The 25,997-nt window shown below is 45.7% G+C and overlaps 2 long non-coding RNA genes across 4 annotated transcripts in view; one reads left to right on the forward strand and one right to left on the reverse strand.

Annotated features, from left to right (window-relative positions):
- The window catches only part of LOC113594825 (uncharacterized), a 243,967-nt gene that overhangs the window by 36,635 nt on the left and 181,335 nt on the right, over positions 1 to 25,997 (forward strand). The window lies entirely within an intron of this gene.
- On the reverse strand, positions 606 to 5,131 carry LOC128313605 (uncharacterized). 2 transcript variants are annotated; one of them, XR_008294536.1, is made up of 4 exons: positions 4,679 to 5,131; positions 4,232 to 4,361; positions 1,069 to 1,170; positions 606 to 965 (listed from the first exon to the last, which is right to left on the reverse strand). It is a non-coding gene; the product is annotated as an uncharacterized LOC128313605 (long non-coding RNA). The 2 variants fall into 2 exon arrangements; XR_008294537.1 differs by lacking the exon at positions 1,069 to 1,170 and having other exon boundaries at positions 4,679 to 5,117.

Consider the following 25,997-nt stretch of genomic DNA (forward strand, 5'->3'; position numbering starts at 1 on the left):
CAGCATATAGTTGTAGAGTATAAACAAGGCAGTGGAATCCAAAAGACCTGGCTTCAAATCGCAGTGCCACCAACTGGCTGATCAATTTGGAGGGGAGGGGACTTGTCCTTACTCCCTAAATTATAGTTTCCTCCTTTGCAGCGTGGCATGCATGATTGCAATTTCATAGAACTTTTGGGAGAATTAAATGAGATGAAGTACATGAAGTGGGCTGAGCAGAAATGGTCAGTCCCTTTGTCCTTTCCTTCTCCATTTGCATAGCGGGCAAGCTGATTGGGTACACAACCTATGGTGTATATAATTTTGTTTATCCAAGGCCTGGGATACAGTAGGTGCTTAGCAAATATTTAACGGAAGGATGAGTGAGTAAGCCAGTTAGCGAAAGGTATTGGGTTTGATTCTTACTCTTGGTTTGGGCAGTGTAGGTTCGGGCAATCTCAGTGGATTGAGGCCTTGCTACCCCACGGGTGGTCCTTGTCAGTGGTGCACGGGCATCACGCATGGCCCTCCATAGTGCAACTGAGTCAGAATCTGCCTTAAAGTTTTTTTTAAAACTGCCACTTTACATTTGTTTTTAATTTTTCATTTTATTTTACTTTATTTTATTTTTTGCTTTTTAAAGAACTCAGATATAACTGACATATTATATTACTTTCAGGTATACAACATAATGACTCAATATATACATTGCCAGATGATCACCACAATAAGTCTAGTTAACATCTGTTGCCACCCATAGTTATAATTCCTTTTATTTTTGTGATGCCTTTTAACAAGATCTCAGGTGACTTGTGTGTACATTAAAGTTTGAGGAGTTCTGGGTTAGAGCCCTTAATTATGAAGCCAAGATTATGAGTTGGTTTCCCAAATCCGCTCTGCCGACGACAGACCATCTTGACCTTGCATTTGGTCTTGAAGGGATCCTGGTGTGGGAACACGGATGAATCTGTGCCAACAAATCCTTCCTACAACAGAGTGGGAGAAACAGCCGTGGTCATGACAGGTCACCAGGATCAGATTTCCCCTTCATCTGTTGTATTGTAATATCCTCTTAAGTGCTATACTTACATCCAAATCCAATCCAAAGCATGCCAGTGACAGCTAACATCCACTCCTTACGTGGGTCTCGCAGCCACCCATTTGGCGGCTGAGGCTTGGCAGGTCCAGTCACTAATTGGCGAAGGTCACGGAGGTAGAAACGGATATGAGACTCGAGCTCAGAGCTGTCTGATTCCAGGGGCCTTTCTCTCAACAGATCTGCTTCCCTCCCTCCCAGCCAGTCCTCCACACTGATGCCAGGCACCTTCTTAAGGTGCAGCCAGGGAGAGGTCTGCCAAACAGCCTGATGCTGTTTTTTTTTCCTTTGTGTGTCTGCAACGCAAGAAGGCAGACACCCATACCCAACAATGGCTCAGTTGGAACACAGGACCCTCCTCTGTGTACCCTCTCCTTGCTCTGCCTTCCTTGCTTCATCTGCTTCTGCCCTCCTTTGCAGCTCTGTGCCTCAGCACTTTTCTGATCAGCCCAGCTTCTGTGTACTTGCTCAAGCGGTCCCTCCACCTCGGAGGCCCCTTCCCCCACTCACCCACCTGGCTGACACATGCAGCCAGGCATTTAAAGGTCTCTCTCCCCAGTATTGCTCTCCCTGATGTCCCTAGGTAGACCTGAATTCCTTGTCTTTGGATCATTCTCAAAATAGCATTTGCGCAATTAAAAAAAAAAAAAGTGATTTGCTTCTAAGTTCCTCTTTCCTGCTGATCTGTGAACTTGAGGAGCAAGACCCCACAAAAGGCCGTGCGGTTCAGAGCACGGTGCTGGTGCCAGACCTGGCGGGATGCAAATGCCCCAAGCTGCATGACTTTGGGCAGGATACTTAAACTTCTCTGTGCCTCCGTTTCCCCCTCTGCAAAGTGGAGATCCTCAGAGTCTGTACCTCTTGGGTTTTTGTGAGCACTAACCTAGTTAATACAGGCTTAGAATGGTGCCTGGCACGTAGTAGGTTTCGTCTTCCCACCCCAGCCACCTACGCTGTGCGCGTTCAGAAAGTGATGTTCCAATGGATGAATGAATGTCTCGGGGGCTGCCTTCATTGTCTCTCTCTCTGGCCAGGAAACTCCTACATACGTTTTAAAGCTTTAAGAATGGAAAAACGTTTGCCCAAAAAAGTCTCTGTCTCCTTAGTATTTCTAATCTCTTCCCACACATCTTTTCCTGATACAGGAACCTACCTTTGCCTCCCTTCATCTTCACTCCCCGGTTGTTTGATTAATGATGGTATCAGTACATTCCTACCCTCATCCCTCACGTTTTCCTAAGTCTGTATGAAAACATGCAATTTGCGGAGCTTCTCCCCTGTTTGGATAACGAGCAGCCTGGGCTGCGCCCCCAGAGCAGGTCGAGGCGTGACCACAGGTGTCAGCTCCATGGCCTCCTGAAATGATAGGCGGGCTCTGCTGGCTGCATGCAGGTGTATCTGCTGCACCGAACAGCTGGCCTTTATTTCTGTCCACGCTTCCTCTCTCTTCATTTTGAAGGGAAGACAGCCTGTCAAAGCAAACCTGAAGGCGTACTTGCTGCAAGGATTTGAAAGGGCAGGGTTTTTATTTTTCTTTGCTTTCCTGGGGTTCTCTGAAGAAGCACAGAGCTATCTTAGTGTTTGGAAAGAGGCGATGTAGCATGGTGGTAACCACAGAGGCTGACTAACCTTGGTTTGAAACCCAAACCTGCTACTTACTGGCTGGGCAGTGTTGGGTAAGTGCTAGAACCTCTGTGAGCTTCAATTTGTTTTTGTCTTTTTTTCTAAACTATAAAACGGTTCTAATTTTTAAGCAAATAGACTTCAGAAGTTAATTCATCACACAAAATACCTAGCACTGTGTCTTACCCATAGTCAGAGCTCAGTCTGATTATTTTCAAGCGTATATATGTGTATACACGCAGACACACACATGCACATATAATCACATGTTCTCTTGACAGTTAATTCCATTTCTCTTTAATTTAAATATCTTTTGCATAATAAGTGCATAATATATGTTTGAACAAATGGATGGATAGAATGAATAGACTCGTGAGAGAAACCGTTTTATGTTGTACGTACAACCCATGTGTCAGTCAGGATGAGCTAAGTTACACTGTAGTAACAAACAGCCCCACCTCTCCATAGCTTGAGCAGAAATCTATCCTGGGTCAGCCAGGAGTTTTCCTCCTGTCTCTGGGACCCATATAGATGAAACAGCCAGTCTGGAGTGTTGCCAGCACCATGGTCGGGGGGAAAATGTGCATGGAAGATCACATCCTGGGTCTTAACGTTTCCACTCAGAAGTGACATGTTATATTTCTGCTCATGTTTTGTTTGAGAAAACGAATCACATGTCCATATGTAACCTTAAGAGGGTGAGGAGGTGCCCTTCTCTAGGTGCCCCTGGTGAGAGCTGGCAGCGTCTGGTGGAAAGCACTACCTGACGAACCTGTCATACTCTTGTACCCAGCAGACCTCAGCCCATTTTTCGGGTTGTCATCACTAGATGGTATGCAGATGACTAGCTGTATATTAAGACCCCATTTATAAGTACAAGCCATGTAACATTGCAAAGAGAGTGATTAAACCATAATGCCACTAAGTGCTCTTTCTAGGGCTAGCAAAATATGTAAAGGCATTATGCAGAGAGTATCACGGCTACATTTCCCTATGCAACAGAGAGCCTATTTACAGCTCAGATCTGACAGAAGAATAACTACTTCTTCTCACCCAAACACAGTAACCAGCCCTCGCTGAGTTCCACAAAAGAATATTAATTCTGCAGGAAAGAATCTAATGCTAAAGAGGACAGAAGTACAGCAATAGGGCGCTTGGGTGAGGGAGCTGATGGCGGGGGAGAGAGAGAAAGGGAGAGAGGGAGGGAGAGGGAGGGAGGGAGGGAGAGGGAATGAGCTATAATACTGCAGCACAATGGGAGGAAATAGCATCTGCCACATAAATAAACTACTACAAGTAAATTCAGAACAAAGCTTAGGGCTTTAGAATAAAAGCAAGACGTGATTATTCCAACATAGAATAAAATGATGTGGGGCTCCGATCACTCAAACCAGACCAGGATAATTCTCCTAGGCTCTCTGATAAAGGGTTCTCATCACTTCCTTAGCAAAGGAGAACTGGAGGCTGAGATCAAGTTGGAGTGTCTGCTTAATCCATATCTCCTTTGGAATGTCCACTTGTCATAGTCCTTACCTGATAGACAGCACTATTTGTACTGTATGATCTACCCTTGTGGTTACAGCTAATCGGACCAGGGTGAGTCCATTCAAGATGAAGCGATTCAGAGTCTTGTCTCAGCCAATCGGATTTGTTTCTCAAGATTCTAAAGTAAGACAAAGAGAAGATACCTAGGCCACTTAGGCTTTGACTTCTGTAGTGTTTATTCATTCATTCAACTAATTTTTATCAAATGCCCACTTGGGGGCACAGGGCCCCCAAATCCAGACTTCACAGAGTCCATTCCCGTTCCACATGACTGTCCTTAATTCGATGTCCCTGGTTATTTATTGAGATTGATAGAAGCATATGTCAACCAATTTGATGGTTCTCCTCCCACAGTCATGCTGTATTATTCCTAATTATTCTGCCATTTTAATAAAGTTAAAATTCTAACATTAAAAAAATTTTCCAGGTAGGTACCATTCCATAGAGACATCTGACTTGAGAAGCTGTCTTCTGATCTATTTCAGTGGGAGAATGCAGAGGAGGGAAGAACTCAAGACACCCCACTAGATCCTCTAACTTCCTTACAGAACTCTGCCTTCATTGTTTACCCCCGCATGTTCTGTGTTTCCTGCGCGTGAGGGAGCTTCCGGTTTCCCATCCCCCACTCCCTGTCTATCACAGAGCACGTGCACACACAACTGCTGGCAGGTGCTGTGGACGTGTGAGAAATGCACAGAGACAAAAGCTAAAATTGGTTGTGCAGAATGCATTAGAGCGAACCCCTGCAGTGGCTGTCAGAAGCTTACACCCCAGATTTTCTGGGGGAGTTCCAACTTAAAATAGCCTGTCTTGCTATCCCCACAGACACTTATTTTTGGCAGATTGTGCATCCCAATTTTGGGTTTAGGAAACACTGGCACTTTACATATACTACACACCCAGACGTACTCTGGAAAGGGTCCTAATCCAGCTGGATTAAGTCACTTTCTCAGTGAGAGAGGCACTGCTCTCGTCTTAATGATTTCCAGATTCCTAGAAATAGTCCCTGTATAATGACTGCCCTATACAGTGGTTTTCTAAAGGTCCCGAAATTGCCCCCAGATTAAAACCTTGTTTCCCAACAGTGCCATCAGTAACAGGCCTGTAGTTAATAGTGTTCACAGTAGCTGGAATCACTAAGTAATGCTGCCTAATGTGTCTTTTCTATCTCTTCAGGGCACATAATAGATGCTCATTAAACGACTGATGAGTCAGGGCACCAGGGTGGTGCAGTAGGTTGAGCGTCCAACTTCAGCTCAGGTCATGATCCTCATGGTTCATCAGTTTGAGCCCCACATCGGGCTTTGTACAGACAGCATGGAGCCTGCTTGGGATTCTCTGTCTCCCTCTCTCTGCCCCTGCCCCTCCCTCCTCTCTTTCAAAAATAAACAAACATTTAGGGGTACCTGGGTGGCTCAGTCGGTTGAGCTTTCTACTTCGGCTCAGGTCATGATCTCGTGGTCCGTGAGTTCAAGCCCTGTGTCAGTCTCTGTCCTGACAGCTCGGAGCCTGGAGTCTGCTTCAGATTCTGTGTCTTCCGCTCTCTCTGCCTCTCCCCCACTCATGTTCTTTCTTTCTCAAAAATAAATAAATATTAAAAAAAATTTAAAAAAGAAGATTGATGAGTCAGGTGTCCACGCATTAAATGGAATCTTTGAATTGATGAGGCAAACCCCACATACAGACTCTGCTCTTTCTTTCACCTTCCTCTATTGTGGTCATCCTTGGTTCTGTGAATGTGGCTGACCTCAATTCCTGCTTCCTTTTATCTTGCAGTCTTGACCACGTTCATTTTTAGATCTCTGTAAGCTTCCTGGTCAGCGAGTCCCATTTTGGTAGTCATGGCTCTTTGGGGTCCTAAGAACAATACCGAGAAGTCAAAAATTGTTGCACCTGGACAGGCAGGTTTTTTTCCCTATGCACAGAGAATGCATCACACAGACATTTGGGGACCTCTGTTGCTGTGTGTATGAGAAGCATTTCTGACCAAGGCATTTATAGATCATAAGGAGCCCCAGGATAGCACATACAGTCTTTTTCTGGGAGCATCCTTCCTCAAAATTTCAGCCCTCCCTGTACCCATATATCATCATAGGAAAGAGAATGGGGAGAATGCTATTGAGGTTGCTAAGGAGAGTCAAGAATGCTCACCTTCTAAGCTCCATTTGCTGTGACATGGAGACATACGTTCTGGTTGGTGCATCAGCCCTCAGAGACCCAAATGGTAGAGGATATCATAGCACATGCACCCAGACAATATTAAAATTATTTCATTTTTTAAAATTTTTATTCATTTTATTTATTTTTTTAATTTTAATTTTTTAACTTACTTGCAAGTCACTTAGCATATAGTGCAACAGTGATTTCAGGAGTAGATTCCCTAATGCCCCCTACCCATTTAGCCCATCCCCCCTCCCACAACCCCTCCAGTAACCCTCTGTTTGTTCTCCATATTGAAGAGTCTCTTATGTTTTTGTCCCCCTCCCTGTTTTTATATTATTTTTGCTTCCCTTCCCTTGTGTTCATCTGTTCTGTGTCTTAAGGTCCTCATATGAGTGAAGTCATACGATATTTGTCTTTCTTTAATTTCGCTTAACATAATACCTCTAGTTCCCTCCACGTTGTTGCAAATGGCAAGATTTCATTCTTTCTGATTTCTGAGTAATACTCTGTTGTGTATGTATCTTTTTTTATCCGTTCTTCCATCGATGGACAGTTGGGTTCTATCCATACTTTGGCTATTGTTGATAGTGCTGCTGTAAACATTGGGGTGCATGTGTCCCTTTGAAACAGTGTACCTGTATCCCTTGGATAAATACCTAGTAGTACGATTACTGAGTCGTAGGGTAGTGCTTTTTTTAATTATTCATTTTTGAGAGAGAGAGGGAGACAGAATGCAAGCAGGGGAAGAACAGAGACAGAGGGAGACATAGAATCCAAAGCAGGCTCCAGGCTCCAAGCTGTCAGCACAGAGCCCGACACGGGGCTTGAACTCACGAACAGTGAGATCGTGACCTGAGCTGCAGTCTAATGCCCAACCGACTGAGCCACCAGATGCCCCAATATTAAATTACTTCAGTTTTACATTTAAAATGATTCCAAACAATGAGAGTCCCCAGGCAACTTTATTACGGTATTACCCAAACTTTGGTTGCTTTCGTGCCATTATCATTCATTTTTGATTTATCTGCATTACATAGTAACTAGGATTTAGTATTTTTTAAAAATATTGGCTCAGTTATTTTTTTAAAACACATTTATTTTAAAAGGAGATGTTGAATTGCATTCATGTTTTATTTCAGTAGAAGTTAGGTTACTTTATTGGGTGCCTGAGTGGCTTAGTCAGTTAAGCGCCTGGCTCTTGACCTCAGCTCAGCTCGTGATCTCACAGTTCGTGGGTTCAAGCCCCATGTCTGGCTCTGTGCCGGCAGTGCAGAGCCTGCTTGGGATTTTCTGCCCCCCCCCCACTCCCCCACTCACATGTTCTGTCTCTCTGTCTCTCTCCCAAAATAAATAAATAAACTTAAATTTTTTTAATTTGCTTACTTTTTTAAAAAAGGAAACTTCATTTCGAGATTCCAAATGTCAAATCAGTATCCCCTGTCATTAATAGATGGAAAGGAAGGAGTAAATTAAATACAATGATATTTTTACTTACTCTTATGCTAATTTAATGGAATAATTATTTAAAAAAATAAAGTTTTCTCTTCTCCTTCTGGATGCCCCAGGGTCCTTCCCACCCTGGCCCTCCGTCTACATAAACTCTGAGGCATTAGGTGGGAGAGCTAGGGTTTAAACCCGGGCCATCTGCTGGCAGAACCCATGCTTCTCACACCTGAAGCCCAGATCTGGATTCCAAAATATCAGTCCCCACCGAGAAGACCCCTTTTCTTGGAGAAATGGCCCCTTCCTGATCTGGGACAGAGGGATACAAGGTGAGCCATGGCCATCTACTTGTTGCAGGAAGCAAAGATGTGTCAAAAATGATGGAGATGTGTCAAGAGGGCCCCTGACCCAGTTTTAAGGGACTTGTAATGTCCAAATTTGGGACACTTTTGGCATGAGAAATGACAGAAGTTGTCATTATACTTTGTTGATTGTTATACATTGAATGGCTAAAATTTCCTGAGTCCATTGTTGGACTCTTGAGACAGAGAGAGGGAGGGAAAGGAGAAAGGGAGTGGAGAGAGAGAAACAAAAAGAACACCAGCTAATACAGAAGGGGTAACAGAATGACTTAGAAAAAAATACCATTTTTAAACTTGCCGTTTGGTAGTCATTTCCGGCAAGAATTAACAATGGATGCTCCCTCCTCCGGGAGAGAGTTTACTGGGGACAGAAATTTTGTCCAGTGCCAATAAATCACCTGTGGCTGCCTTTCTAAAGTAAAGGGGGTAAAATGTGTCTTCGCAATGGGTGATTTGGTACCCCCACCTTAATGTTCTGTATCTCCTGACATGGTGCACTCTGAAGTATAGAGCCTCATCTACAGAGGATCCTTGCCGAAAAGGTAAAACTTGAATCTAATTAGAATTAACTAGAATCTAATTTAACCTGAATCGAATTCAAATTAACTAGAATCTAATTTAACCCGAATCTAATTTAGACCCAAATTCCACTTTACAGAAAGAATAGGGGACAGGGGCACAAATCAGATGGCAACATGGGAAAATAATCAGACAAATTCAGAATGTGGGCCATTCTACAAGACAACTCGTCCAGACCCTACAACAAAAACCACAACAACGGTGTCCTAAATTATGCATGTGTTGGGCGCAGGGGACGTGCGGGTAGAGGTATTAGTGTCACTCAAAAGACATAACAGACCACAAACAAATATAGTGTGTGGATCTTGATCAGATAATGGTTTAAATAAGCTTTAAAATGCATTCTTGGGACAAATGAGGAAATTTGAGTTTGGAGATTAGGTGTTCTGGAGTCATATAATAATGATATGACTGTGTACCGGAATGCCTTGCTCTTAAGAGGCTGGACTTTTAGTAAAGAGTCATGATGTGTGCAGTTTATTTATTTATTTATTTATTTATTTATTTATTTATTTATTTATCTGTCTGTTTATTTGCCACGGGTTCAAGATTTTAAAATCTTGATAGATTTGTGTAGATTTTTTAAAAAAAAATTTAAATTTTTATTTAAATCCAAGTTAGTTAACACATAGTGTAATAATGATTTCAGGTAATAATCAATTAGTGGTTCATCACTTATATATAGTACCCAGTGCACATCCTAACAAGTGCCCTCCTTAATGCCCATCGCCCATTTAGCCCACCCCCCACCTCCCTTCCTCCATCAACCCTCAGTTTGTTCTCTGTATTTAAGAGTCTCTTATGATTTGCCCCCCTCTGTTTTTATCTTATTTTACTTCCCGTCCCCTACATTCATCTGTTGTGTTTCTCAAATTCCACATATGAGTGAAGTCATATGATATTTGTCTTTCTCTGACTGACTTATTTCTCTTAGCATATCTTCTTCTACCCAGTTGTTGCAGATGGCAGGATTTCATTGTTTTTGATTGCCGAGTAATATTCCATTGCACACCATGATGTGTGCAATTTAAATGGTTCAGGAAAAACTCCACACACTTGCATGTGAATAGACGACACACTGATAGGCAGGTCGACCAAGAGCTGATAGACCAATCATCACAAAATGTTAGCTGTTGAATCCAGGTGACCTTTACTGCGTTACTCTTACAACTTTTCTGAATATTTGAAAATTTTCATTAACATCAAGTTTGGAAAAATACAGCAGAATTTGTGCTCTAACGGCCCTTCCCTGCTGCCTGAGGTCAGACAGCAAGGCAGCAGCCCACTGTGCATCTGTCCCCTACAGTCACCTCGTGTCTCACCTCGTGGCCTTCAGGCTACACATCAGAAACCCGCTGACCACAGTGTTCCCACGAGGGAATGTGTGCAGGCTGTGAAGTGTGATATGATCCCTTCCAGGAGTGATAACTACAGCTCTCAGCTCTCTCTGCTTCTGTGGGGAGCCCACAACGCTCCCCTGTCTTATGGAAAAGCTCTAGCTTGCTGTGTGGCCCTTAGCACCCCTGTTTGGTGGCTGCAGAATCACCCTTGCCGCCGCCCCGCTCTGTATCTCCCGTCTACACTGCAGGTTAGAGAGGGGTTCAGAATCGCCTGGACCCTGTAGCTTCCCTTTCTGAATTGCCCTCCTTCCCTCTGAAGCACAAAGACCTGCCGTGACATTCATTTGCCGAGAATCTGCTGTAAATCTGCCCGATCCCACACCCGACGCATTGTTACTTGGCGGGTGAGAGGCACATGCCATGGGACTCCCGGAATTGGAAGTTAAGACCTTGTGTCTGCAGCCTGGATGGCTATCATGAATCTTTCCATAAGAACACTTTCTCTGCGATTAGGTCGCGCGAGCCACCAAGCATATGCCCTCCCCTCACCTGCGCGGTCAGAACCCAGTTGAGCGTCCTCGACAAGCCTCTGAGGTCTGGAATTTGGAAGTGTGCTCCTGGCTCTGTGGAAGCTGATGGTCACAGGCCAGTGGAGACGGAGTTCAGTCTGTCACGGGGAGCAAACAGCGGTTGACACAGCCATTTCTTCCAAAGAGAGGTGCTTTCCTGTTTGCCCTGGCTCCCTCCTGGGCTCTGAGCTTCCTTCTGGGCTGCTCTGGGCCCGCCCAACCTTGCCTTTCGTTCAGCAGCCAGGAAGTCCTGCATGAGATCTGACCTCAGCTTACTGTGCTGTAGCTTGAATCCAGTTCTCTTTTTTCTTTTTTTTTTTGACTCATGTTAATTTTTGGAAGAATTAAATATCATTCCTTTAAACCTTCTTTTAGGGTGACTAAGTCATCCTGATTTGCCTGGGGCTTTCCTGGATTGACCACTGAAAGTCCCATATACAAGCAAACTCTTCAGTCCCAGGAAACCAGGATGTTCGGTCATCCTTCCCTCCCTCCCTTCCCTTCTCTCCCTTCCTCCTCCCTCTCTCCTTCCCTTCCCCTTCCCAAGAGGAATCCTTTCCACCTGTTCTGTTTCCTCCATACCAGCACCACCTAGGAGGTGACCGTCAGGGCCAACCACATCAGCACGTATGCATTTTCCTGCGACAGGCAGACTGCCCTACCTCAGCCAGTCCTCTCTAACCCTGGGGGATGGTGCTCTGCCTTCTCCACTTGCAGAGGAGAAAACCGAGACTCGCTCAGGTCACGGAACTTAGGTGAGGTCACACAGCTGGAGAGTGGGGGAGTTGGGCTTCTGATGCAGATGAGAGGCCTTGACCCCAAATCCCTGTCGCCCACCCAACTTCAGACACAAGGCCACTGTTGCCTGTGGTTTCCAAGTGGGAGCAGAGTCGGCAGGACCCAAGGGCCGGACCTCAGGGACCTGCGCTCTAGCCCATCCATGTCTGTGTGGACAGAGACTAAAGTCCTGAGTGAAACCCTCAGTCTTCTACACTCTGTCCAGAGCCCTTGGGTCCTGGCCCTGCTTACCTTTCCCTCTTCACCTCCCCACTCCTCCACGGGACGCCTACACCACCCTGAACCACGCTCCTTCCTGCTGTGTGCGGGCGCTCCAACCTCTCCTTCACTCATGTCTGTATAGCTGGTGTTAAACCCTCCTGCCCAGCACCTTCCCAGCGTGCTGCATAGACTACCTGTCTTCACTGGCTCCGAAGTACTAGGTTGAACCCTCCCACTTACACCTAGACCCTCAGATAAGTCTCCTACTCTCTCTGTAGCTCAGTTTCCTCCTCTGTCAAATGGGGATGATGGCGAGGGTAAGAGTGGCCTAGGTCTGTAATGGCGTTTATACTCCAGGGGGCAATAAACACAAACGAGGTAATATTAGTAGCAAACACGGACCCAGTGCTCACTCTGTGCCAGGCCCTCACTCTTCTCTGCACACTGTATTTATGAACTCATTTAGTCCTTGCCAGAACTCTTGGGGGTGTTACCTTTCCCACTTTCCCAAAGAGGAAATGGAGGCACAGTGAATAAATGACTAGCCCAAGGTCTCCTAGCTACTGATCAAGTAGCTAGGGGTGGTGTCCTTGATCTTAGACTCGAATCATGGCAATCTGGCAGGCAGGGGAGGAACTGTCTAGCTGGGCAGATCTCAGGTCCTGGTGACTCAAGAGAATTGCCTGCGGATAGTTTTACGAAACACATTGCCCGAGCCCTACTCCAGAGCAGTTCAGGGAGGACCTTTGTGGGTAAACCCAGGCCTCCATATCTGTGAAAGTCTCGGAGAGAGTCCACGCAGTCAAGATTGAGAACTGTCGGTCTTGATGGGGAAGGCATCTCCGGGAGCAGGAGCACGCGTCCACTTCCCGTGGGCACTTGTGTCTCCGCGGTCTCCACCCCCACTGCAGCCCTGCCCTGAGTCATAAATGAAGGGCCAGAGCGAGGAATTAAAGCCCCAGTTGGGGGAGGGGGGCTGGAAAGGTTGAAAGCAGCTTTTGCCTCCTGAGTCAACAGCAGCCCCGGAGGGGGCTGAATCAATGCGGCTGCCCGTCAGGCACCCAATGACAAATGACATTCTGAACTGGTATCTCCCCAGATACTTCTAAGCTGACCCTTGGAGATAGCTAATAAAAGACCAACCTGTCTTCCAAGATTAACGACTCGGGAGAAAGACACAGGGAGGGGGAGTGGGCGAGCGGGGGCTCTGGAAACCTTTGCTGCCCCCAGAGCCCTCCTTGTTGACAGTGAGGAGCCAGAACAAGAGCAGCTGGGGGGCAGAAAACAGGACTGGCTCCATTGTTTATTTACAACCTGCCCTTCTTCTGGGAAGCCCACCTTGGCCTCTTTCCCTGCCCTGGGCCCCTGCCCTGTGCCGACCAGACTCCCCCCTGTGCACCAGCGCTCTCCATGCTTCTGTCAGAGTCTTGGGTTGCTCTCTGGAACTGCTTTTCCCCCTGTGTCCACTCTCCCCTGAGCTGCCGTCTCCAAGCCTCCTCTGTGCCTCTCTGCCCATGCCCTTCCTAGCTCTGCTGTCTGCCTTCCTCTGTCCTCACTGTCCTCATTTCCCCATTGTGCTTTTCCCAGCTCTTCTTCGGTGTGTGTGTGTGTGTGTGTGTTACTTGTGTTTTTCTCTGACTCTCAATCTAGCTCTGTCTCTATCTCTTCCTTTCATCTCTGTGTCTTCTCTGTGTCTTCGCTGTTCTCGGCTCTCAGGTATCTGTCTTTATGACTTCTGTCTATTTCCGTCTTTTCCTTGTCTCCCTGTCTCTGCCCATGTTTGTGTTGGTTTCATGTCCCCTCCCCTCCCTGTCCCTCTCTGTCTCTCTGGCTCCTTATCCTTGCCCTTCCTGGGGCACTTGGTCCCTAGAGGAGGGGCTCCTTTTCATCGGGTATGATCAGTAGTGGGCAGAGCTGGTAATGGAAAGAGGCAGCGCCTGCCACCCCCACTCTCCTGCCAGTGCCCAGGACCCTCTTGCTGCCCAGTGTATATGAGTGTGTGTGTGTGTGTGTGGGGGGGTAGTTCTGAATGTGAACGTGTCCTGCCGTTGGCCCCCTGCAGGCTCCTCATCACTTTCCATAGGACAGCACAGATCAGACCCCTCAGTTCTCACCTTCACTTTGCCCTCCCAGTGTCAGCGAGAAATCCCAAGCCCATCGTGGATTGCACTTAATACCTAACAGCTCTAGCTACGACGTACTAAATGCATATGGCCTGCCGTGTAATCTATATGTGTAACTCATTTCCACAATAATCCTGCCATGTAGATACCATCATCTCCATTTTTCAGGTGAGGAGACTGGGGGTCAGAGAGGTTAAGACACCTGTCCAAGGTCCCACAGCTAGTGAAAGGTAGAGGCGAAATTCAGACCCATTCTGGGTCGGCCCTTTTCTTTCCACTGAATCTTTCAGCACTGTGCTTTCTCATGAGATAGCCCCTAGCCACATACACCTATTTAAATTCATTTAAATGAAGTAAGATTTAAAATGGAGTTTCTCCATGGCACTTGCCATGTTTCAAGTGCTCCGTGGCCCAAGGTAGCTAGTGGCTGCCATATTGGACAACACAGATACAGCACATTTTCATCCATGCAGAAAGTTGTGCTGGACTGTGCTGTCTTAGATAAACACAGAGGAGTTTTCTGTATTGTTTATTATGGGAGAACAAAAGAAAACCGGATACTGAAATAACCCTGGGCCACTCCCAGGTCCCAGTGCCAGCTACGGGAGGGGCTGCATGGAAGAATGTGGACTGAAACAGTAATCCTGTCTCCAAACACCTATGGGCAACATCACCTGTGCCATGCAAACCTGCCTTTACAGCCCTGTTTATGTCGGGATCACCACTGAGGAACACTCTGCTTTCATGAGGGGGCGGAGGGCTGGATGTGTATATTCTCCTAGAAGGCAGAAAAAGCACAGTCTTATGCCAGAAATTGAATTTTCTTATTTCAGCTGGTGTCCAGGGCTTTGAACCCTTCCAAAACATGAGCAGCTTATCTTGTTCTACTCGATCAAAAACATTTCATAATGCTGGCTCCTTCCTCAAGGTCACCTTGAAATCTCTTCCCTGCTCAAAGCATCCTGAATCTTCCTTTCTCTAATAGAAACATTCTTGAAATCTGAGTAAAATGGACTTGCCCAGCCCTGTTCCCTCTCCAAGAAAATTATATCTGGCCTCTCTGTAACAAGTCACTAAGAAGAGGGAAATATTTATAGTTTCTTGACAGCTCACTCATCAGGACAGTTGGAATACCCAGCATCTTCTGGCCCTACCTATACTGGAGATCTTGGCCTCATGCAGATTGCTTTCCAGGGGGCTCTGAACCCCCATGCTTTCTCGGATTGCTCAAGAATGCATTCCCTCCTAAAAAAAAAAAAAAAAAAAAAAGAACACATTCCTTCCTAGAGTTTTCATGTACCCCTGTGCCACTCTGCTGGGCACCGTCATTCCTGCCCATAGAGTTCTTCTCCCCTCCTTGCTCTGCCTCCAGGTTGCCTTTAGATGCCAAAGCTAGCCTATGGTCCAGGATGAAACCAAAGCTAGCTTACGGTCTGGGAGAGAACTTTCTCTCCTGTCAGCCCTATTCTGATAACCAGTTAGAAGTGACCCAAGGCAGTGTTGTTTGGCCCCAACATGTTGCAGTGTTTCCTGGAGTCCTTCCTACTGATTTGATTTCTAATAGTGAAGCCTCATGTACAGTGGTTAAGAACATGTGCTATGGAGCCAGGTGGCCTCAGTTTGAAACCCAGTGCTGCCACTTCCTAGTTGGGTGACTCTCTGTGCCTCAGTTTCCTCATCTGTAAAATGGGGATAATAATACCGAACTCCTAAGTGTGAAGACTAGATCTGACTTGTTGTTACCTCAGTCTGCTCTTGGGGCTTGGAAATGCCTCCTGGGATGGTTTCAGCCATGACCACCAATCACCCTGTGCTTAGATCTCCCCTTCCTCTGACCTCAGAGAAGTTTGGCCCCCAGTTGTTTGCTGCAGCTGACCTTTTTCACCCTATCTTCCAGGAGGCTTTTCCACACCATTCCTACCCTTGAGGAATCTTCTGTCCACTCCCACCCCCCACCATCAGTTGGCTGGATATGCCCACAGATATGCCCCCACATGTTTGAGGTTCAAGGGGGTGGTGGGAGGCTCAGCTCAAGCAGACATGCCATCTGCTCTCTCAGCCACAGACCCCTTCTGCGTTTTAGACATGAGGGAAATGAGGCCTAGGGCAGCGACGCCACCTGCTTATGCTGACCTTTCTGGTACTCAGAAAGGGTACAACCCACAGCCGCTTTGTTTGGCACTGGAGCCCTCTCCCTGCAGACCTCAGGTGGTCTCAACATGGTGACTGAAAGCATCAGTTCAGGGGGTCCCTGTGTCCTTCCCTGTGCTGTCCTCCCCCATGCAAAGAAGAGGGAGCAGGTGACTCTGGTCTTTCTATCCTGTTGGGGCCAGGCCAAGAACAGGAGTGTCCTTTCTGAGCTGTAGGCAAACGCTGATCCCATGTCCAAGGCAAGATGCCGAGTTTGAATGACAGGAGAGAGCACCCGGACACAGTCAAGCAAGAGGTGGGGAGGGCTGGGGACGAGACGGGAGTCAATATCTCAGTAAGGAGTCTCGTGATGGCTGGAGAATCTGGGAAGGAAGGTGAAGTGGGTGTGAATCGCGGACGGTCGGGGTGAACCGGATGCATCGAAAAGGCTGAGACTGGAAGGACTCGACCAAACAGGACGGACGACAGCCAGAGGCAAGTCTCCCGAGGCAGCTGATTCCCAAGTTTACTCTGACAGTACAACCTCAAGAAGTTTTTCTTTCTTTCTTCCTTCCTCTCTTCTTTCTTTCTTTCTTTCTTTCTTTCTTTCTTTCTTTCTTTCTTTCTTTCTTTCTTTCTTTCTTTCCTTCTTTCTTTCTCTCTCTCTCTCTGTCTCTTTCTTTCTCTCTCTCTCTCTTTCTTTCTTTCTTTCTTTCTTTCCCCTTCTTTCCTTCCTTCGTTCCTTCCTTCCATTCTTTTGTTGTTCCATTCATTCTTTCTTTCTCTTTCTTTTTTTTTTTTTTACAATAACCTCTAAATCCCTTTCCAGGCTGGAGGGACTCATGACTTTTTATTTAGTATCTACTCTCCCTCTTTCTCGGTTCATTGGCTCCAGACTTATTATCTTGCATTTGTCTGCATTACACTGCCTTTTTCTCTGACTGTCTGAGTCACCTGCTGTAACCCAGGCCAGTCCCATCCCAATCTATTTCTAAGTGTGTGTGCATGCACGTGCATGTGCCTGTCCTTGCACTTGATTCCGTTGTTCCCAGCAGAGCAGATCCTCTGATGGAGGTGAAGAATATTGCCCTGAGTATGGGCCACGTTGGACACGTAGTCGGGGGAGGCCTAGTGTCACAGCAACTATACTTCTGCCTCAGTTTCCCGATGTGTAAAATGGGGATAGTTGCTACTTCACAGTTACCGTAAGGACCAAATCAGTTGAATCGTCCAACAGTGTTGGCATGTAATCAAAACTATATGAAAACATGCTCTCATTGTTGTGTCATGACCACTGTTCAAGAAGTTATGGTAGATGAAGCCCCAGGATTCACAGAAGGTTAAAATAATGGCCACCGCCAAGTACCCTCTAGTTTCCAAGGACTATGTGCTAAGTAGTTCATTTTTCAACAAAGATAAAGCTCCTTATTTCTGTGCCCTGATTACAAGAATAATTCGAATTGTAAGGAGAGATCTATAGAGCTGATTACTTGATAAAACTGAAAAGGACGACTGCCTAGCAGAGTGTCTCTGATTTACAGTGAGACTTTCATGAATATCCGTAAAGTAATGGCAGAACTGAAGGAATGATTAAGGGCAAGGCTATATACACCATCCAGAACAACCACTGTCAGTATTTTAATGTGTGCGTTTCCAGAAGCTTTTCTTTACATAGAGTTATAAACTTCTTTATTCTTGTAGAAAAGTGTAATTATATTGTTCATAATGATTTGTGAATCACTTTTATTCCCACTCACCAATTTATTGTAGTTACATTTCTGTGCCGGTAACTCTAGCAGGAAGAACGTATTGTGGCTTCTCCACCATCAGCCACGTCAGAGTAGATGGCTGGGAAAGGGAGTTCCTCAACCATACAGTGTTACTAGCTGTCTAGTTAGGAGGAGAATGTGGGATTTAAGGTTTGAAAACCTATAATAGGCACATACTGGTAATTGTCATGTGTTATTTGAATTATGTGAGTGACAGCAGAAGCACATGCACACAAAGGGGTATAAAGACCTTTGAATAGCTGCGTGCTGTTCCATTATGGAGGTGCTATATTGTGTTTAATTCCTGTTTGATGGATACTTAGGTTATTTCAAAAGTGTGACCCATTTGACTAACAGCCATTGATGCATGGAAGAATTTTCTTTCTCTAACTAACTCCGCTTTGTCAAATCTCCCCCCTTTCTGTCACCTAATAGGCTTCCTCAGGATCTCTGACCTAGACCAGGCAGACACGTTCTGGTAGGAAAAGTCTCGCCTCCGTCATTAAGACTCTGTCTTGGTCAGCAGCACAGTTTCAATCCCATGCACTGTTGAAAGTCCCCTCCCCCCACCCCTTCCACCTTGAGAAACTGGAACTAGAGAGAGCAGGGTGGTTCCTGTCCACTCTGCCTGCTGGTCAGTCTGCACTATCACTGCATCCCATTTCATTCCCTTCCTTTCCTTGCCCAGAGTCCTGGACAGCAAGCAGGGAGGGAGAGGGTCAACCCTTTTATAAATATCTCCCATGACCTCCCTTGTGGCTCCCTCCGTTGGCTGCAGTGGGGAGGGGAGAGGAAGAAGACACTCACTTCCCCAGCACTGCACCCCTCCAAAAGGTGACTTCCTGTCCCTCCCTGTCCTTTTATACTTTCACTGGGGGCGTGGCTAGAAAGGACCTTTGCCCTTGCAGTGAAGCCGCCCCTCTAACCTAGGGTCTGCTGAAGTTCGCTCCTCTGGGCTTCCAAGCTCCGTGTCGGTGGTGGCACATTGGTAGCTGGGCATCAGCCCTGGTGGCAATGTTTACACCATGGAAGCTGGCGTCATCAGACAGACCACCCTCACCCCGACCCCGGAGCCCGGTGTCAGACACTTACAAGCACGCCACTGCCTCTTACCTGTCCAGCAGGTGGTTGTCACCGTATTGACAGCGTGGGATGCTTACTGCCTTTTTGTTCTCAGCCTTTAGAGGCCAATTATAGGAACTTGGGAAACATCACACCTTCATAACAGGCATTTCATATTGTAAATGATGCTTCAATGAGCCATTTTTTTTTTTTCTGTTTAACCTGCCCATTTGAGTGATTATTTCCTTTGGCTAAGTTCCTGGAAATGGAAGTGCTGAATCCAAAGGTACGCCTAGTTTAAAGTTTCAGATCCATATGGTTGAGTCGTCCTTCAGAAAATACGTGCCAATTTACACTCCTGTCACCAGCAGGCCTGCCATAACTAAATAGGATTTAAAAATATATGTTTTACTTTCGGGTCAAAGGTGCATTTGGTTTTCATCTGTGTTTCTCTGACTACCAATCTGCCTGAGCAGTTTTATGGAACATTCATTTATTGATTAATAGCGTTTCCCAAATATCCTCTTCTTTCATGAATTTCCAAAAAGGCAGGCAGGAAGGCCACCAGCAGGTGAGCACAGGGGGCTAGAGGGCTCCTCTGTCGAGTGGCCCCCTACTTGTCCCGCACCTGCCCTGAGAAGAGCACCGAAGTCTAGGAACCTTTTTAGAGGCCGTGCTTTAATTAAAACCTTTCTACATTATCTATAAAAGCAATTTGGGTAGAATATTGATTTTGCTGTGTGGTTACAGTTCTTATAGGATGTCTTATTCTACCACCTGTGGCTTTCTGGCCACGATAAGCTTCTTTCTAAGGATTCCATCCTCACTCACACTCATATGCCTGGACACACACATGCACACATGCACAAATGCTCTCTCTCTCTCTCTCTCTCTCACACACACACACACACACACACACACTCACACACTTGCACTCATGCATCTAGCCTTTTCTCCCCTTCCCACTCAGTGCTGCTACCATGTTCAACTTCCTCTGGCTCTTGGAACGTGTGCACTTGCTCTCTTCTTGAGAACTCTGTACACAGTATTTCTTCTGCCAGACTCCTCCTTGCGCTCCTCATCTGGCCAACTCTCATGCACTCTTCATGTCTTGGTCTGATGATCTCTTCCTTCAGACACCTGCCATAGTTCCCCTGGGCCACCTTGGGGTCTCTTACACCCATAATGCCCCTGGTGTACATGTATCCTCCACTTTGAGACACTCACTGTCCTTTTGTTACACTTAATTCTGGCAGCGGAGGTTTATGTAGGCTGTGACCCCATGGCCTAGGAAGCGCACATGGTAGGTGTGCAAAAAATATTTATTCTCTGAATGAGTAGTCTGGGCAACGGGATGCTCTGACTGACGAAATACATGTAGTTACTAAACAACAGAAGCAGGACTTGAATATCCAGACTCTGACTCCAGAGCCCACATTCTTTGTCCTCTGTCCCTGGGCTCTTCCCTCACCAACACTTGGTTTTTCAGTGCATCTTTTGATTGTTTGTATACACGTGTGTGCACATACACATTATGTGTATGAACACACACACACACACACACACACACACACACACACCAAGCAAAGGAAAGGGTACTTATGTGACTTTCCAATTGGGAGTTTATTCATCCAGCAGTCCATTATCTCCCCCACAATCCTAGTTCCCTAAAGAAGTGGATTCTCTACCCTGTTTACTGTGTTAATAACCTCTTCGCATAACACAGTACCTTGCCCGTAGCAGGCACTCAAAAGTATGTGTTAAATGAACAGATGAAACTGTTCAGTAAACAGTCACTGAACATCTACACTGCAGGGGGCTAGGTGCTAATGGGATTGCAGAGATGAATAAAAACAGCCCTTGACCTCAAGTATCTTGCTGTCTGGTTGGGGAAGCTGGCAGATAAATCTTTGCCCTTTTGGATATGCAGACAGTCTGGCTCTTTCGTGACCCTGCCTTATTCCTGTCCGCAGACCAAAGGCACACACACAATTGCGTATGTGTGATTGAAACTTTGAGTGCCCTCCACACATGCACACGTACACCTGTACACCCAAGCCCCCTGTCTGAGCTAGAAATAAACAGGCTGAAGCATTTGCAGCCCAGCCCGGTTTGTTTCCTCTGAGTTCAGAGGAGTTTATTAATTTCAGCCCCTTCATGTGGAACTTGCAAAGCCTCCCAGAGGAGATATCCATAGCAACTGTGGTAACCATCTGAAAAGGAAGATGTTAACCTTTTGGAGCCTGCTGCCCACTTTGCACGTCCCCCTTAGCATATTTACAATGTGTCTCAGAATCTCTGAAATAACAAGCTCAACTGGGGAGTAGTGAAGTCCGGGGCTGGGGGATGCCTCCCTCATGGAGCCCTGGACCTGTGCCCCATGCAGGCTACTGCCCGATGAGTTAAGCCTGGCATCAGCTGGTATCGGAAGCTGGAGGTAGAGAAGAGGACTGGGATGATGTGGGAATTGGCTTCAGCTTTGCCCCCAAGCTGCAGGCTGAACTTTCTGAAATTGCTAAAAGGTCTCACTTTGGGTCCCACTGCCTCTAACTTGACCTTTTCAACGAGAGTGAAAAATGCTCGGTGCCTCATCTTTGGATCCAGAATGGATTGTTTCTTCAAGCAGGTCAGCCATTTCTTCTCACTTCCTGGCCTTTGGCACACCACCCCAATTTTCTGATCTCATCTTGGGGTGAGGAATTCATTCAAGAATGCCCTCCTTTCCAGCTTGGGGGAGAGGGGAAGATTGAGCCTACAGCGCAGGTTGGGGAGAAGGTGCCTTGTTTCCTGCTCTTGGGGGATGCTTGGTAGAGAGGAGAGGTTTGGGGGCCATGCAGACCTGGGTTCAAACCCCAAGTCCTTTTACATTCTTGCTGTGTATCTCTAAATGAGTTACTTTTCTCTAAGCCTTAGTTTCTTCATTGGCAGAATGGACATAATGATCTGTCCCTTATAGTCCTATTGAGAAGATTGAAAGAAATCATGCGTGCAAGCACTTTAGCAGTTGTGGTATACAGTAGGTGCTCAATAAATAGTAGTTGACTTTCTTCCCTGTCTGCCCTGTCTACTACCCTCCACTCTGTGCCGACTCCAGATACAGATATAAGTGAATCCAGCCCTTGAGGGGCTGTCAGTCTAGCAGACCAGACAGATGAGCAAACAATTATGTGACAGTGGAAGGAATGGCTAATTAGACATGAGGAAGGCAGGGCATCTTCCCAAAAGAGGTGACAGTAACCAAGAACAGAATGACCAAGCAGGCTCAGGAGGGGAATCCATTTCCTGTAGAGCAGTAGTTCTCAACTGGGAGCAGCTTTGCCCCCAGGGGACATTGGCAATGTTTGGAGACATTTTTGGTGGTTACAGCTGGTGACAGGTGCTACTAACACCTCATTAGCCAGAAATGCTGCTAACATCCTACAAAGCACAGGGCAGCCCCCGAAACAGACAATTATTCATTCCCAAATGTCAGTAGTGTCAAGTTTGAGAAAACATGGGGTAGAATATCATCATATTCATCATCATAAAAATTATAATCAGTATAATTCTAGGATATCTACTCTGTGCCCAACATGGCTCTAGGGGCATTATTGCATTTACTTCTTATAACCAGAGTATGGGATAATTCTCAGTGACTCCATCTGAGGCTCAGGGAGATTAAGAAACTTGCCTGAGACCTCCCAGAATCAGAAGTCAGGTTTGAAATTCAGATCTGCCTGACTCCAAACCCCACTTTTTTTTTTTTTAACTCTCTACCGTGCTATTTCAAACATCCATTGTGGAAAGATCTGAGGCTTGCCTTGACCACACACTGGACACGTGGTATGTGAGTAGGTTAGACTGGCTTCAAGGTCCAGGGAAGAGGGACCAGCACAGCCTTTGAAGGTAGCACCTGGGTGCTTTCTTCAGGCAAGAAGACTGACTGGGTCTGTCTAATCCCATGATATTTCTGTGAGTGGAGAACAAGTAGAATGGGGGCAGCTAGTCCTCCGGCCCCATCACTCACAGCTTGAGACAAATTCTGCTAGTGCTGCTGTTGCCACCACTATGCTTCCTACTGCTACATCAGCCAACAGTGAAGGAGCGCTCTTCCAGCCGTGCCTTTTATCACTTTATGTCGGTCCGTGTTCCAGCAACCCAGTGGAAGAGGTGTGATTGCTTTTGTTTCACATATACAAAACAGAGGTCTAGGGACCATCCGGCATGAGTGGAGAGGCTGGTAATTGAACCCCTGTCATTCTATCAGTGGTTCCTACCGGGGGGAAGACTCCCTCCCAGAGGGGATATTACCTGAATATCTAAATATTATATGGAGACAGTTTTCACTGTCACAACTGGAGTGAGTGAGTGAGTGTGTGTGTGTGTGTGTGTGTGTGTGTGTGTGCATGCGCATGCTACTAGCATCTAGTGGGTAGAGACCAAGGATTGTAAGCATCCAACACCGACAAGACAGCTGCCCACAACACAGAATTTTCCGACCCCAAGTGACAGCTGCACCATGGTTTAGAAACTTGAACTGTACATCTTAAGCCCCTACTCTGCTTCAAGTGCATTATCTCTTCAGCATGCAGTGGGATTGATAGTTTTCAATTTGTGTTGAATAAATGTTTATTGAAAGTTTCCTCAGGACAGAAAACTCTTTGCATCACTCCTGGAAGTGTAGAAGAGCAGCATGAAAGTTAAAAATTCTTTTTTTGACTCGTTTTGACAATGGGGTGACTTTTGTGGCAAAACTATGAGAGAGGCCAAGAACATGAACACTGCAAATCCACCTGTTTATGGCTGTGTGAGGGCATTTTGTTTTTTTTAAGATGGTAATTGGGAAGGCTAGCAGTGAGCCCTAGTGAAATATTCATGACCCCCATCTAATTTCTAATTCAATTAAAAGGTGCTAATGTAGTTAACTGTGACAACAATTATTTTTGTTAATGAATATATTTAAATGCTTATCAGCAAAGGTGATAAGGAGTGCCCACAAGACCCAGCTACAAACTTGAATTTCAAATTGGTTTCAAAGTTTAAAGGTTGTTTTCAGAAAGCTGTGAACCAAGTTCTGAATTTACAAAATGGATAATTTCTGAATTAGCTATTCACTTCTACAGGCAGTCTTCCATTTTCTTGAAGATTCAAGACAGGATTCTCTTAAAGTGCAAGTTCTTCCACTGCATTTGAAATAGGATTTGATTTATAAAAATTCAAATTAGAGTGACTTTGCAAGAACCCAAGGCCAAGAAATGGGGCAAAATCCAGTGTTTGTTGCCAAGCAGAAGACAGAGTTTCTCTGCCTGGGATGTCACAGGATGGACCTATAAATGGTAGGTTCTGTTCCGGGGCCCCTTTCAAGAGGAGTTGAATAGCATCTCATCCTAAAAAGTGAGCTTGTCCTGTGGGATGGAGGGGCGGACAACAGGCGAATGTACCAGAGCTGGTAGACCAGATGTCTAGACTGGCATTTAAACCATGTACTTGATACTGCCTGGTTTTAAATACAGTCATCAAAATGTGAAATTGCCTATTTTAAATTTTACAGTGTTTGCGTGACTTTTAAAAGATAGGTTTCTAGCTTCTGGATGAAAAATGTCTCCTTTCATGTTCTTGATTCTTACTTTCACTGTTCTGCTAGCACCAATAGCTACAATGCTGGGTGTGATGCCATCTTTGCGACCAACAAATCTGCTTTGGACACTTAATTCCACCACTCACTAGCTGTGTGACATGGGGCAAAACATTAAACCCGTCTGAGCCGGTTTTTTCATCCACGAAGGGAAGGTTATAATACCTTGCATACCTTGGCAGGCTTGTCGGAGGGTTTAGAGAGGTAACCCCGTAGGTAACCCCTGAAGTTAAGTGCCTGACAGCCTAAGTGCCTAGCAGTGTCTTGACATATAAATAAATGCTCAATAAATGATGGTGATGGTGGTGTTAGCACTAGGAGTGGTTGTTGTGGTTGTTGTTAGTCCCAGCATACTTTAATCTCAAAACATCCCTCAGGATAGGGAGCATTATTTTCATTTTGTTGATAAGGAGACTGGGACTCAGAGAAGCTTTAGTTACTTGTCCAATGTCACATCATTGGTAAATGGTGGGATTGAGATTTGAATCAGATTGGTTTGGTCCAAGAACATGTTCTGTTCACATAAAGGGTCCCTTCCATTTACATTACATATTTATCTTTCCTCCACTAGACTGAAGTTTATGTGAATCTTACAAGTCCTAGTATTTCCAATTCGCTTGTGGATCTTTCATTGGCATCATTTGAGAATGACCAGTTTTCACCATTGCTTTGATCAGAGCTCACTCATTTCCTGTATTTTTACACTGGTTTCTTCTCTTCAAGACAATGCAGAAAATAGAACAAAAGGTTGTGAGGATACATCAGGCAGTAATGTCTTTGATGCTGTTTGGAGAAAGATCCAGGGTACTGGGCTCTGCATGTAGACCTCATTCTAACTATAGAGACCTCTTGAGTAATGTCTGACATAATTGTTTATAAATCTAGCCCTTCTCCTGAATCTAGTCAAGCTCTAGAAATGCGAAATTCTTTAAAAAGTAGGAGTGGGAGGAAAGAGCTAAGACATGAGCATTTGACTGGTGATGTTGACTCTGTAAAATGAATCAGCAGAGGACGTCTGGCTCGTGCTCTTGGAAGTCCCAGGAGTAGCCCAGTCTGGAGCTTTCCCTGGAGATCCCAGGAAAGGGAAAGTACATAACATTCAACTGTTTCTGGTAAGGACTTGAGACAGGAGTGCTGTTGGTGTGGTTTACAATGCCAAAAGAAGGCTCAAAGACTTGACTTGAAGAAGAAGTCCACCCATATGACCCATTGAGAGAGAGAAGGTAGTTTTAAAGCCATTCAGATCTCAACAGCCTGTGAACCTTGAAAACATTATGCAAAGTAAGAGAAGCCACTCACAAGAGAGTGCATATTATATGATTTCATTCATATGAAAACTCAGAATAGAAAAATTTGTTTAGACAGGCAGTAGATTAGTGGTTGCTTAGGGCTGTGCGAGGAGGGGGAAACAGGAGTGTGACAGCTGGAGAGTTACAGGGCTTCTTGTGGAGATGATGAAAATGGTCTGAAATGGACTGTGGTGATGGTGGCATGTGTCTGTGAAAATACTAAAAACTACTGAATTGTTTACTTTGAATGTGTGCATTGTATGGCATGTGAATTATATCTAAATAAAGCTGTTTTGAAAACTCTCAATAGCC

Source organism: Acinonyx jubatus, chromosome E3 (genome assembly GCF_027475565.1).
Source record: "Acinonyx jubatus isolate Ajub_Pintada_27869175 chromosome E3, VMU_Ajub_asm_v1.0, whole genome shotgun sequence".
In the NCBI taxonomy this organism is placed as follows: Eukaryota; Metazoa; Chordata; class Mammalia; order Carnivora; family Felidae; genus Acinonyx; species Acinonyx jubatus.